Source organism: Coregonus lavaretus (genome assembly GCF_964263955.1).
Source record: "Coregonus lavaretus genome assembly, contig: HAP1_SCAFFOLD_1403, whole genome shotgun sequence".
NCBI lineage: Eukaryota > Metazoa > Chordata > Actinopteri > Salmoniformes > Salmonidae > Coregonus > Coregonus lavaretus.
Genome location: NW_028159750.1, coordinates 19,688 through 35,000, shown reverse-complemented (window position 1 = coordinate 35,000; position 15,313 = coordinate 19,688). Strand labels below are relative to the sequence as shown.

The 15,313-nt window shown below is 44.2% G+C and overlaps 1 long non-coding RNA gene across 1 annotated transcript in view; it reads right to left on the bottom strand.

Annotated features, from left to right (window-relative positions):
- The window catches only part of LOC311122477, a 67,754-nt gene extending 57,504 nt beyond the window's left edge, over positions 1 to 10,250 (bottom strand). Inside the window, exon 1 of the long non-coding RNA XR_014612451.1 lies at positions 10,139 to 10,250. This is a non-coding gene — a long non-coding RNA (uncharacterized lncRNA). The remainder of the gene's footprint in view (positions 1 to 10,138) is intronic.
- Between the last annotated feature and the right edge of the window lie 5,063 nt (positions 10,251 to 15,313).

The following is a 15,313-nucleotide window of genomic DNA, read 5'->3' as shown; positions in this document are numbered from 1 at the left end:
AGCGGTGCTTTCAAGTGATTTAGAAAGGTACGAGAGAGAGAGAGAGAGAAAGAGAGAGAGAGAGAGAGAGAGAGAGAGAGAGAGAGAGAGAGAGAGAGAGAGAGAGAGAGAGAGAGAGAGAGAGGAGAGAGAGAGAGAAAAGAGTGAGAGAGAGAGAGAGAGAGAAAGAGAGAGAGAGAGAGAGAGAGAGAGAGAGAGAGAGAGAGAGAGAGAGAGAGAGAGAGAGAGAGAAGGAGAGAGATACAAATTATATTCCAGAGAACACCAGAGGAACCAGAGATAATGGGGTGAAGAATACCAAAGGAGCGATCGTCACTCTATATTATGTATTTTAAAAAACTGCTCTCCCACTCCAAGAGTGCTGGAGTTTGTCAAAAACAACGACAGGGAAGGAATAAAATACGTTTTCATGTGTTCAGAGTTCTGGGTCAATCTGGTGTAGTGATGCAGGGGGGTCAGGAAGTTCAGGAAACTTCCCACGCTGTCCTGTCTTAACTGTCAGGCCTTGGTCAGAGAAACAGCACTCTGTCCTGTCTTTACTGTCAGGCCTTGGTCAGATAAACAGCACTCTGTCCTGTCTTTACTGTCAGGCCTTGGTCAGAGAAACAGCACTCTGTCCTGACTTTACTGTCAGGCCTTGGTCAGAGAAACAGCACTCTTCATGGTATAGGATGAGTTTCTGGTTCCGAAGAGGCCGGCCTCACCTCAATTCAAGTTCTCATGCAAGGATGAGCAAGCAGAAAAAACACAACTTCCTCTTCAGGGTGACGATGCATAAGATACACCAATCATGTGGCAGCACAACAGGAAAGAACAAAGCTAGTATTTAAGACCAAAAACAAATCTTGGTACTAAGAAATGCTATTTCCTCATGGGATTCCAGTAAAACATTGCAGAACCTGTCAACCTGTGACCGATGAGATTCGGAAAACATCACTGTTACGGAAAAAATGGCCATTGAGATTCTGTGCAACAACTATCACAACTGACATGCATGGATGGCCTAGCTCCTTAACACGTTACAAAGTGCCACAACCCGTGTTAGCTGTTTCACAGGCAAGGCCCTGTGAGTGTGAGTCATGCTACATGGTCCAGAATAAGCATGCCAGCGAAGCGAATAGGCAATAATTCCACAATGACACAATGCCAGTCTATGGAATTTTGCAGGGCCATACCATCATCGAGTCTGCTCGTCAATGGGAACCTATTTATAAATATGGTGCCATTGAGGACGCAGAACAGTTTAGCCTCCTTGATATCTCAGCTATCAGGAAGAGAACATTCCACAGTTATTCTTCCTTTAAGATTTATGTTATATTTTAGGCCTCCTGCCCACGCTCTCTCTCACTCTCAGATGACATCGTCAATGTGTCTGCTTTCTTTTGATTTGTTTCTCACAAAACACACTTGTGAGATCTGTATGTGACAATAAAACGTATTTTTTTTTAATGTAATGCCTTGACCTTACATGTCTGTCGCTCATAGAGAATGAATGGCTAGCACTCTAAAAACGATCATCTTCAATAAGATTATCTTTTGTGTGCAGTCCATTTCATTCCTCTTTAATAACAAGGATCCAACACCAAAACATTTTGAAGAAAGATACGTGAGTGAGCAAGGCTTTCTATTAGTGAGGTTTTCTATTAGTGAGGTTTTCTATTAGTGAGGTTTTCTATTAGTGAGGTTTTCTATTAGTGAGGTTGTCTATTAGTGAGGTTGTCTATTAGTGAGGTTTACTATTAGTGAGGTTTTCTATTAGTGAGGTTTTCTATTAGTGAGGTTGTTTATTAGTGAGGTTGTCTATTAGTGAGGTTTTCTATTAGTGAAGTTTTCTATTAGTGAGGTTTTCTATTAGTGAGGTTGTTTATTAGTGAGGTTGTCTATTATCTCAGGCTTGCCAATTACTGAAGCGCACACTGAATAAGAGGCCTTCAGCGGACAGGAAGACAGACAGCAAGGTTCTGGGAGAGTAAGTGGGTGGGTGATGGGGGGCCAGAGGAGAAGGGGCAGTGGGAGGAGGGTTGAGGGCAGTGTTCTAGAAGGAGGAACCGAAGGCTGTCGCTACAGGAGCACAACAGACCCACACGACCGCACCTTCCCTGTTCCCGTCATGCCTGCTGCCACTCTCGCTTTCAGACAGGTCTGGGGTAAGGGAGGCATCGAGGGGTGGCTAGGGGCACCTCCGCACGCAACCGGCACACCAGACGTCAGGTGACAAGTCACAAGATAAGATTATCAGAATCTTGGATGATCAGGTACTACACCAAACATTAGATCAAAAGATCACGTTTACAGTTAGAGGCAAAAGGTTCAGACCACAACTTATAGTTTAGCTTTGTGCCACTTCAGAAATACACTCCAGGAAACATAAGGCCAGTCACCCAACTTAATATTTTTTAATGACTCAACGATATTAGAACATCACTGGGTTTCCCCCCACATACACACACATTTGTCAGCTGCCTGCCAACTGCAGTCCTATCAGCACTAATGGCACAACAAGTTATACTGGGTACACTAGACTGCCCTACATGCCACTGTTATCACCATTCAATAGCAACATTGTGGTTTAAGTTCCAGATAAAGTTGATTTCCTGGAGTGCTGTAGTCACCTCTGAGATGCCTTGAGGACACTAAATGTTTCCGAACGTGTCATACTTTACAGATCTAGGATCCAAATTCACCATAGAGTGGGGGAAAAAAGTATTTAGTCAGCCACCAATTGTGCAAGTTATCCCACTTAAAAAGATGAGAGAGGCCTGTAATTTCATCATAGGTACACGTCAACTATGACAGAAAAATTGAGATTTTTTTTCTCCAGAAAATCACATTGTAGGATTTTTAATGAATTTATTTGCAAATTATGGTGGAAAATAAGTATTTGGTCACCTACAAACAAGCAAGATTTCTGGCTCTCACAGACCTGTAACTTCTTCTTTAAGAGGCTCCTCTGTCCTCCACTCGTTACCTGTATTAATGGCACCTGTTTGAACTTGTTATCAGTATAAAAGACACCTGTCCACAACCTCAAACAGTCACACTCCAAACTCCACTATGGCCAAGACCAAAGAGCTGTCAAAGGACACCAGAAACAAAATTGTAGACCTGCACCAGGCTGGGAAGACTGAATCTGCAATAGGTAAGCAGCTTGGTTTGAAGAAATCAACTGTGGGAGCAATTATTAGGAAATGGAAGACATACAAGACTAATGATAATCTCCCTCGATCTGGGGCTCCACGCAAGATCTCACCCCGTGGGGTCAAAATGATCACAAGAACGGTGAGCAAAAATCCCAGAACCACACGGGGGGACCTAGTGAATGACCTGCAGAGAGCTGGGACCAAAGTAACAAAGCCTACCATCAGTAACACACTACGCCGCCAGGGACTCAAATCCTGCAGTGCCAGACGTGTCCCCCTGCTTAAGCCAGTACATGTCCAGGCCCGTCTGAAGTTTGCTAGAGTGCATTTGAATGATCCAGAAGAGGATTGGGAGAATGTCATATGGTCAGATGAAACCAAAATAGAACTTTTTGGTAAAAACTCAACTCGTCGTGTTTGGAGGACAAAGAATGCTGAGTTGCATCCAAAGAACACCATACCTACTGTGAAGCATGGGTGTGGAAACATCATGCTTTGGGGCTGTTTTTCTGCAAAGGGACCAGGACGACTGATCCGTGTAAAGGAAAGAATAAATGGGGCCATGTATCGTGAGATTTTGAGTGAAAACCTCCTTCCATCAGCAAGGGCATTGAAGATGAAACATGTCTGGGTCTTTCAGCATGACAATGATCCCAAACACACCGCCCGGGCAACGAAGGAGTGGCTTCGTAAGAACCATTTCAAGGTCCTGGAGTGGCCTAGCCAGTCTCCAGATCTCAACCCCATATAAAATCTTTGGAGGGAGTTGAAAGTCCGTGTTGCCCAGCGACAGCCATAAAACATCACTGCTTTAGAGGAGATCTGCATGGAGGAATGGGCCAAAATACCAGCAACAGTGTGTGAAAACCTTGTGAAGACTTACAGAAAACGTTTGACCTGTGTCATTGCCAACAAAGGGTATATAACAAAGTATTGAGAAACTTTTGTTATTGACCAAATACTTATTTTCCACCATAATATGAAAATAAATTCATTAAAAATCCTACAATGTGATTTTCTGGATATTTTTTCCTCATTTTGTCCGTCATAGTTGACGTGTACCTATGATGAAAATTACAGGCCTCTCTCATCTTTTTAAGTGGGAGAACTTGCACAATTGGTGGCTGACTAAATACTTTTTTCCCCCACTGTATGTCTGCCTTGATGTTCATAAAACTCCATGGACCTCCTCTTGCACAGTGGGACCCAGAATGATATGTGACCACTTGGTTACGGTGCTGTCCTTTCAGCACCACAACACAACGGGTTGCCTTCGCCTAATAGTCCTACTCTAGTCCTACTCTAGTCTTATTATTACAATTAAAAGATCATCACTTCTCACAATGGTGCTCGTTTAGTAAAGTTAGATCAAAGCTGAATCAGTGTATCGCAAGAGCACATAATGATTAATAAGTATTTGACATAACAGAACTGAATATAATAGCATACACTGTAGCATAGCAGGCCTGTAATATATCACACCAAAAACACATCATCAGTCATCTCTTATCTGAAGCTGGATAGTCACATTGTTTTCCTAAAACTCAACAGCACTGCCACCAGGCAGGATATACTGTATGCATTGATTGAAACAAAATACAAGAAAGGCTAATAGTTTGTTAACACCATCTGCTATAATTCGTTCACGAAACAGTATTTCAAGAAGATCTAAATGCATATTCCCATGAAAGTAATTGAGATCAAATGATTGGCATGCAGACACAGTTTGGATTTTCACCGGTAAAATATGAAGAATTATCATTCACGATTGACAGTGATGATGGCCTATTTTGAAATGAGGTATGCCATAACTTGGTGTTTGAGGGTATTAAAAATAGAAAATGTTATTGAGACAATATGTGTGGGCATAGACAGATGTTGCAATTGGAGGATGCATTTTATGCATATGCCTATTCTACAATGATATTCAATAGGGTATCGACAGAAATTATAATGAAGAAATTATGACAATTTAAAAAATAAATGTTGCGCTCCCTCACCTAACAAAATAGCAATACACCACCGGAATTTAAGAAAAGTTGGCAGGTACACAGTGCACTGTTCAGATGCTGGGATTATTTTGGATGAACGTGCAAAGGTAACCTACTTTTTGTTTGGCAATCAGATGAAAACTGGTTGTGTACATGCCACATAAAAAAGTAACACATTTCTACAGTAAAAAAAAATGTGGAGGTCCCGTGAAAAAAACGTGACCCCATATGGAAATCAAATGCCCAAACCAACTGATTTGTTCTGTGTAAAGCTCACCTTTAAATTGGCTCTCCAGATGTGCATTTTAGTCATTTAGCAGACGCTCTTATCCAGAGCGACTTACAGTTAGTGAGAGTGCATACATTATTTCATACTGAACCCACTGAAACCTCTAACCATCACTCCAAAAATGGTGGAGAGGTGGGACCAAGCTGATCCTGATTAGAAAATGATTGGTGGTTGGCGATAAACGCAAGAGAGGTGACATATTCGTAGCATCACTGTTCAAACATTTCAGAGAGCATTATTTATGATTATGATTATGTAAATGCGTACATAAAGACGTTTACAGTCAGAATCCTCCATATTGAATGTGACGACTGAAGCAACAGCCTAAAGAGGCTGTGAGGATCGAACGGGCCCAGTAACACTTTCACCCCAGCATGTTTGCTTTCTCTCTCTTCTCTCTCTGCTCCATCTATCTACTCTGCATCCCTTTTGACCTAGCAACTGGCCAGCGTGAGGAAGAAGGGAGGAGGAGGAGGAGGAGGAGGAGGAGGAGGAGGAAGAAGAAGAGGAGGAGCAACAGTAGAAAGATGACAAGCATGAGGAGGAGGAGGATGGAGACCAGATGAGCAGCATTGGTAGTAGAAGTAGGGTTAGAGGTGTCATGCCCATAGGGGGCACCGGGGCAAATGTTTAATTACATTTGTATTTTTTTTAAAATCTGTAATACTACTAGCCACCTAGCAACTTTATGAAGTTGGCTTTAGCTATCCCAGATATGTTCCTAATCTCCCAACCTCATAACTAGCTACCAAGAAGCCATTTCAGGCTATCAATCAAGTTAGAGTAGCTAGCTTGTCTAACTATCTTAGCTGGCATGGCTGCTGGTAAGGTTGGTAAACTTTAGAAAAGCAAGCAATTACTAAATGTACTGAATAAGACTCACATTCCTTTTAATCTTTTACCCAGCGTATTTAATTTCTTTTTTTTTTTTAAATAACCACCAGTCAGGAGGATACAGACAGCTCAAGAGGTATGTTTAGATATGCAGAAAAATAAACATGTTTTGACATAGAATTTAGCATAATGATTATGGCTCTAGATTGCAGGAAAAAAGCTGTTTCAGGTGTTTGAAAAATGCATTCTCTGGACAACTCCTTGCCATCCTCACGTACTTTGTTCCCCCTCAGATTTTGGAGGTGCATGATGCCCCTGAGTAGGGTAACCGTTCACAGATATCAAAACTCAAAAGGTGGTGGGTTAGTCCCCAGTGGGATATGATGTCAGTGGCGGCCGTTCCGGGTTGACCAAAATGTAACTTGTGGTCTCCTTAACAATGCTGCTTCAGTCCTAGCTATCTGGTAATCTTAGCCACCCACAGTGGGTCACATGTGGCAGGCCGGACGCAGGTAATCAGGCCAGTCATGGGGACTGGGAAGGACTACTACTCCTCAACCCAGAGACAGTAAACTAGTGTTGCACTCTGTACAAGCACTTGGTGACAACTGCAGCTGCATGCTAAAAGGGGCTTTATAAAGATATTGGATTCATTGATTGATAGTGTAATGGAAGTGGTTCAGTGAACCACACTTACGTGATGAGTTACCTTGGATGAGATGCGAAGACTTGCGTTAGCTTCCCTGAGTTAATGCCTAGGCTTCAGCTCAGTGGGCTACAGATTATTGTGGTGAGCAGGAGACCCAGGTAAGGGCCCCAGTTGGTTACATTAGCATCTCCTATTGTCAAGCACTATTGGGGTAGAACTCAATCCGTTGGCGGTTGAGGGAGTGAAAGGTATCTGTTTAGAGTAGAAAGAAGACAACTAATCATGGAGATTATGCATCATATAAAGTTGTATTTTGAGCTAATTCAGACAACCAATTTTTTCCTAATTCTTAAACCTCCTCACTCAGCCTCTCAAGGAGCGCCACCAACTAAATCTCTGTCAAACCGGTTGGTGGCGAAACCATTGTTTTGTTGTGGTTGTAGTGCCCTGTTGTCATGGAGACGACCCCCCCATGTGTTTCTCACGAGCTGAGGAGAAGAACCAGAAGGCCATACAGCATGGAGCTTCTCTCTAATCCACCCCTCCACTGGAGTGTGTCAATAATCAGGAATGCATCCTAACTAAAGCACTGTTCTGAGGCCAAGTAAAAAAAATCACAACTATAAGCGTAGGTGTCGCCGCAGGGCACTGTGGTGAGTGTCTGAGTGTCTCTCTGTATTATCGAAAAACAACAATGAACAGAAGACAAAAAAGCTATGACAACAAGACCGGAGAGGAATGACGCTTTGAGCTTTGATACATCTCTAGACATTTTAATACCCTCTGAATCATAACGATTCCTACTGAGAGACGTATAGGCCCGGTGATGCATTGTGGGAGATCTAGTGAAACAGGGAGGGGCGGTGGCCACTTTGTACTGTAGGACAGACGAAGACAGTGTAGTCCAGAGGTTCAGCTGCTCTTCTCAGCAGAGGGATGGCTTTCAACTTTCCCTAAGATCCCTGAGCTCCCAAACAACAGGGGAACAAAACACAACTCTCCTCTCCTTTGAACACACAGCGACATTGGACCCTAATTGAGAATTTAAAAAATATATATAATCTCATGAGGACTCAAAAAGCACATGACAATGTTGTCTGATCCTCTGTGATCCTCTGTGACAAAAGCTACTGAGCTGTAGCCCGGCAGGACATGGCCCAGTGTACTGGCCCCAGTCTATGGGATGACCCACCTGTGGATGGTTCACATGACTGGTAGCACTGAGGATGGCATGGCAGGGCCTTTCATACTTGATTTAACATTAAAGATGTTAGCAATTAGATTTTTCTGCCTCCTAATAAGAGTCTGCAGACATAGCTAATTGGTAGTGGATGGTGAGGGGAGAGTAATAGCACACACACACACACACACATGCAAACACACACACACACACACACACACACACACACACACACACACACACACACACACACACACACACCACAGCTAGACATAATTGGGTCTGATACGTCTCAACTGTGTCCTATATGGGAGAGATGACAATGGTGTGTCTGTATTCACTGTGGTTCTGAGCACCTCAGGAACAGGGAAATGGGGAAACAGGGTGGGCGGATGCGGCCGGCGTGGTGAGCCCACTGTTGAACCCCCACCGCTGGAGAAGGGCTCTCCTCAGACCTGTATTGTGTCGAGGAGAGTACCGCTGACCACACGCACAGTTCTCCTTCCCTGTGATTGAAGCTTTGAAGCCTCCCGGGATGCCACAACAATAATGTGCATTGTTGTACAGTAACCATTGTCGGTGTGTGTGTGTGTGTGTGTGCGTGTGTCCTGTCTGTCTGTCTCTCTGTCTGTCTGTGTCTACAAATCATTGTGCTCTTCCAATAGTACTGTAATATGCTAAGTATACGCTCTTCATCATACAGGGGATTAGTGTACACATTCAGTGTAACTAGCATATCATTAGAACATAAGTATACAGGAATTGACACATCGGCATCTTTGAATCACAAAGATGTCAAACTTGAATGTAAAACTTCCTCAAGCTACTCAACCTAAAGTTGTAATGCTGACGATCAACTTGAGGGACATGTCACACTCTCAAGGCAAGTTCGTTGTAACTTCTGAACTTGACTGCTCAGTGGGGTGAAACGTTCACAACGTTGAAGACGGGCATGTAACGCATAGCGCTAGTAGGACTCCTTATTACCTGACAGACAATCACATCTCTTCTACACCATGTGAGCTGCTCTGTAACGTTGCAGTGTCCTGAACAGGCCCTTGGATCATGTTCATTAGGCACTAAACGGACTGAAACAGGGAGCGACTTCTTCAACTTCGTTTTCCATTGCAAAGAATACATTTTAGTAGACGCTCTTATCCAGAGCGACTTACAGGTGCAATTATGGTTAAGTGCCTTGCTCAAGGCCACATCAACACATTTTTGTATTTCAGTTACTGGCCCAACGCTCTTAACTGCTAGGCTACCTGCACCTTTTTCAATTGCGTAACCTAATAAACAGGCCCTTAGTTTCCTTCCATAGTTTAGTGTTTAGACAGCCCTGGGAGAGGAGGAGGAGAGGAGAGGAGGAGGAGGAGAGGAGGAGGAGAGAAGAGGAGGAGAGGAGGAGGAGAGAAGAGGAGGAGAGGAGGAGGAGGAGGAGGAGAAGGAGGAGGAGGAGGAGGAGGAGGAGGAGGAGAAGGAGGAGAGAAGAGAAGAGAAGAGGAGAGGAGAGGAGGAAGACAGAAGGAGGAAAGGAGGAGAGGAGGCAGAGAGAAGAGGAGGAGAGGAGGAGAGGAGAAGAGAAGCGGAGGAGAGGAAAGGAGGAGAGGAGAAGAGTAGAGGAGGAGAGGAGGAGAGGAGAGGAGGAGAGGAAAGGAAGAGAGGAAGATGAGAGAAGAGGAGGAGAGGAGGAGAGTAGAGGAGGAGGAGGAAGAGAGAAGAGGAGAGGATGAGAGGAAAGGAGGAGAGGAGGAGGAGAGAGGAGGAGGCGTGGAGGAGAGGATGAGGAGAGGAAGAGGAGAGAAGGAGAGAAGAGGTGGAGTGCTCACTCCTCCTGCTGTCACTCCTCTAACTGACTGTACTGTCTGGGATGTGCAGTCTGATATACTGTATGGAGCATTGTTGTACGTGTGTGTGTGTGTGTGTGTGTGGATGTGTGTGTGTGCATATGCACCTTTGTGAGTGTGTTTTTCCGTGTGGTTCTGTGTGTGTCTGTGCTGACGGGGGCCGGAGCAACACAGGCCCGCAGGTGAACACACACACTCATGTCCTCACCTGCTGTAGCCTGTCATTACTCCAGTCACGTAGCCACCTCCGCAGAGAGCCCCCGCAAGTCTCCACAGCCATCGGCACACACCTGGAGGGCCAATCACACCGTTCCCAGCCTGCTCCTTTACACACACACACACACACACACACACACACACACACACACACACACACACACACACACACACACACACACACACACACACACACACACACAGCCACATACACACATGCTCACAAACTCCTATTCATATCCTGAAGCCTCAGTCCCTTCCTCTCCCTCTCTCAAGGTATGTCTCACTTTTTTCTCTCTCCTCAACCGCAAAATGCTTTAGTGTTATTTAATTGATTTCCTTTGTTATTATTCTCCATTCCTGCAGAGTGAAGCAGGACTCAGAGCCAGACTGGCAGCTGCAGGGCAGACTGGCTAGAAAGGGCAGGCCGCTCCCGTAGGCCTACTGAAAGATACAGCAGAGTAGAGCACAGTACAGCACAGTACAGCACAATACAGTACAGTACAGCACAGCACAGTACAGTACAGTACAGTACAGTACAGTACAGTACAGCACAGCACAGTACAGCACAGTACAGTACAGCACAATACAGTACAGTACAGTACAGTACAGCACAGCACAGTACAGTACAGTACAACACAGCACAGCACAGCACAGCGCAGCACAGCACAGCACAGTACAGCACAGTACAGTACAGCACAGCACAATACAGTACAGTACAGTAAAGTACAGCACAGTACAGCACAGCACACCACAGTACAGTACAGCAAAATACAATAAAGTACAGCACAGTACAGTACAGCACAGTACAGCACAGCACAGCACAGTACAGCACAGTACAGCACAGTACAGCACAGTACAGGACAGAGCACAGTACAGTACAGCACAGTACAGCACAGTACAGCAGGTTACAGTAGAGTACAGTCCTAACTGTTAGATCAGTTTCATTCTACAGCTATAATACAGTACATGTGCTGTAGCTATGCTGCTGGAGGACAGGGCAGGCTGCTCCGGTAGGCCTACAGTGGGGGAAAAAGTATTTAGTCAGCCACCAATTGTGCAAGTTCTCCCACTTAAAAAGATGAGAGAGGCCTGTAATTTTCATCATAGGTACACGTAAATTATGACAGACAAAATGAGGAAAACATTTCCAGAAAATCACATTGTAGGATTTTTAATGAATTTATTTGCAAATTATGGTGGAAAATAAGTATTTGGTCAATAACAAAAGTTTCTCAATACTTTGTTATATACCCTTTGTTGGCAATGACACAGGTCAAACGTTTTCTGTAAGTCTTCACAAGGTTTTCACACACTGTTGCTGGTATTTTGGCCCATTCCTCCATGCAGATCTCCTCTAGAGCAGTGATGTTTTGGGGCTGTCGCTGGGCAACACGGACTTTCAACTCCCTCCAAAGATTTTCTATGGGGTTGAGATCTGGAGACTGGCTAGGCCACTCCAGGACCTTGAAATGCTTCTTACAAAGCCACTCCTTCGTTGCCCGGGCGGTGTGTTTGGGATCATTGTCATGCTGAAAAACCCAGCCACGTTTCATCTTCAATGCCCTTGCTGATGGAAGGAGGTTTTCACTCAAAATCTCACGATACATGGCCCCATTCATTCTTTCCTTTACATGGATCAGTCGTACTGGTCCATTTGCAGAAAAACAGCCCCAAAGCATGATGTTTCCACCCCCATGCTTCACAGTATGTATGGTGTTCTTTGGATGCAACTCAGCATTCTTTGTCCTCCAAACACGACGAGTTTAGTTTTTACCAAAAAGTTCTATTTTAGTTTCATCTGACCATATGATATTCTCCCAATCCTCTTCTGGATCATCCAAATGCACTCTAGCAAACTTCAGACGGGCCTGGACATGTACTGGCTTAAGCAGGGGGACACGTCTGGCACTGCAGGATTTGAGTCCCTGGCGGCGTAGTGTGTTACTGATGGTAGGCTTTGTTACTTTGGTCCCAGCTCTCTGCAGGTCATTCACTAGGTCCCCCCGTGTGGTTCTGGGATTTTTGCTCACCGTTCTTGTGATCATTTTGACCCCACGGGGTGAGATCTTGCGTGGAGCCCCAGATCGAGGGAGATTATCAGTGGTCTTGTATGTCTTCCATTTCCTAATAATTGCTCCCACAGTTGATTTCTTCAAACCAAGCTGCTTACCTATTGCAGATTCAGTCTTCCCAGCCTGGTGCAGGTCTACAATTTTGTTTCTGGTGTCCTTTGACAGCTCTTTGGTCTTGGCCATAGTGGAGTTTGGAGTGTGACTGTTTGAGGTTGTGGACAAGGTGTCTTTTATACTGATAACAAGTTCAAACAGGTGCCATTAATACAGGTAACGAGTGGAGGACAGAGGAGCCTCTTAAAGAAGAAGTTACAGGTCTGTGAGAGCCAGAAATCTTGCTTGTTTGTAGGTGACCAAATACTTATTGTCCACCATAATTTGCAAATAAATTCATAAAAAATCCTACAATGTAATTTTCTTGAAAAAAAAATCTAAATTTGTCTGTCATAGTTGACGTGTACCTATGATAAAAGTTACAGGCCTCTCTCATCTTTTTAAGTGGGAGAACTTGCACAATTGGTGGCTGACTAAATACTTTTTTCCCCACTGTATGTGGAAGCCACAGTACAGTAGCTACTGGAGAAATCTACACATGATCTCTCATCTTCCTGCAGTTTAGCTACTTTGCCGGGCGTGTGGTAGATTTCAATAAAAAAACAATAGAAAAGTCTCCATGCAATTTTACACCTATGTTTTTTTTTTTTTTTTTTACAGATGTTCTACAGTACAGTAGGTAGGCTGGTACAGGGAATGCCGGTCCAATAGACTGCTGGGAAGTCAGAGTAGTTCAAGTGTCAACGCTCAAGTTCAAGTTGGTATGAATACCCACATCACTGTCATACTAGACCTGGAAATGCATGATCAATAAACAAACAATACAATATTGGCAAGAATGACCTAGAGCATTGGGGAGGAGGATCCTCAATTAAGAGTTTGGTTAATTAGGTCTGTATCTGTCAGTCTGTATCTGTCAGTCTGTATCTGTCAGTCTGTATCTGTCAGTCTGTATCTGCAAGTCTGTATCTGCCAGTCTGTATCTGTCAGTCTGTATCTGCAAGTCTGTATCTGCCAGTCTGTATCTGTCAGTCTGTATCTGCCAGTCTGTATCTGTCAGTCTGTATCTGTCAGTCTGTATCTGCCAGTCTGTATCTGCCAGTCTGTATCTGCCAGTCTGTATATGCCAGTCTGTATCTGCCAGTCTGTATCTGCCAATCTGTATCTGCCAGTCTGTATCTGCCAGTCTGTATATGCCAGTCTGTATCTGCCAGTCTGTATCTGCCAGTCTGTATCTGTCAGTCTGTATCTGTCAGTCTGTATATGCCAATCTGTATCTGCCAGTCTGTATCTGTCAGTCTGTATATGCCAGTCTGTATCTGCCAGTCTGTATCTGTCAGTCTGTATCTGCCAGTCTGTAAATGCCAGTCTGTATCTGTCAGTCTGTATCTGTCAGTCTGTATCTGTCAGTCTGTATCTGCCAGTCTGTATCTATCATTCTGTATCTGTCAGTCTGTATATGTCAGTCTGTATCTGTCAGTCTGTATCTGCAAGTCTGTATCTGCCAGTCTGTATCTGTCAGTCTGTATCTGCCAGTCTGTATCTGTCAGTCTGTATCTGTCAGTCTGTATCTGCCAGTCTGTATCTGCCAGTCTGTATATGCCAGTCTGTATCTGCCAGTCTGTATCTGCCAGTCTGTATATGCCAGTCTCTATCTGCCAGTCTGTATCTGCCAATCTGTATCTGCCAGTCTGTATCTGCCAGTCTGTATATGCCAGTCTGTATCTGCCAGTCTGTATCTGCCAGTCTGTATCTGTCAGTCTGTATATGCCAGTCTGTATCTGTCAGTCTGTATCTGTCAGTCTGTATCTGTCAGTCTGTATATGCCAGTCTGTATCTGCCAGTCTGTATCTGCCAGTCTGTATCTGCCAGTCTGTATATGCCAGTCTGTATCTGTCAGTCTGTATCTGTCAGTCTGTATCTGCCAGTCTGTATCTGTCATTCTGTATCTGTCAGTCTGTATCTGCCAGTCTGTATATGCCAGTCTGTATCTGTCAGTCTGTATATGCCAGTCTGTATCTGTCAGTCTGTATCTGCCAGTCTGTATCTGCCAGTCTGTATATGCCAGTCTGTATCTGTCAGTCTGTATCTGTCATTCTGTATCTGTCAGTCTGTATCTGCCAGTCTGTATCTGTCAGTCTGTATATGCCAGTCTGTATCTGTCAGTCTGTATCTGTCAGTCTGTATCTGTCAGTCTGTATATGTCAGTCTGTATCTGTCAGTCTGTATCTGTCAGGCTGTATCTGCCAGTCTGTATCTGTCAGCCTGTATCTGCCAGTTTGTATCTGTCAGTCTGTATCTGCCAGTCTGTATCTGCCAGTCTGTATATGCCAGTCTGTATCTGTCAGTCTGTATCTGCCAGTCTGTATCTGTCAGTCTGTATCTGTCAGTCTGTTTCTATTAGTCTGTATCTGTCAGTCTGTATCTGTCAGTCTGTATCTGCCATTCTGTATCTGTTAGTCTGTATCTGTCAGTCTGTATCTGTCAGTCTGTATCTGTCAGTCTGTATCTGCCATTCTGTATCTGTCAGTCTGTATCTGCCATTCTGTATCTGTCAGTCTGTATCTGTCAGTCTGTATCTGCCAGTCTGTATCTGTCAGTCTGTATCTGCCAGTCTGTATCTGCCAGTCTGTATCTGTCAGTCTGTATCTGTCAGTCTGTATCTGTCAGTCTGTATCTGCCAGTCTGTATCTGTCGGTCTGTATCTGTCAGTCTGTATCTGTCAGTCTGTATCTGTCAGTCTGTATCTCTCAGTCCTGGGTCATGTTCAATAGGGCACGCTGTAGTAAAAATTGTTGCAACGGAAGTTGTTTAGGTATTACCTCCAAATTTCAATCTGTTTTCATGTGTTTTGTGCCAAATGAACACTGGCCTGGTCTGTGGGATAGAGAGCTGTGCAGTAGGTAGGTACATAGGCAATGTGGGAAGTCAGTCAGAAGAGAAGCCATCCAGTCAGCAGCCACACAAACAGGATCTGAGAAGTAAAACTTCCCATTTTAGCCAACGTAAGGAACACACCACTAGAAACCACAATGTAT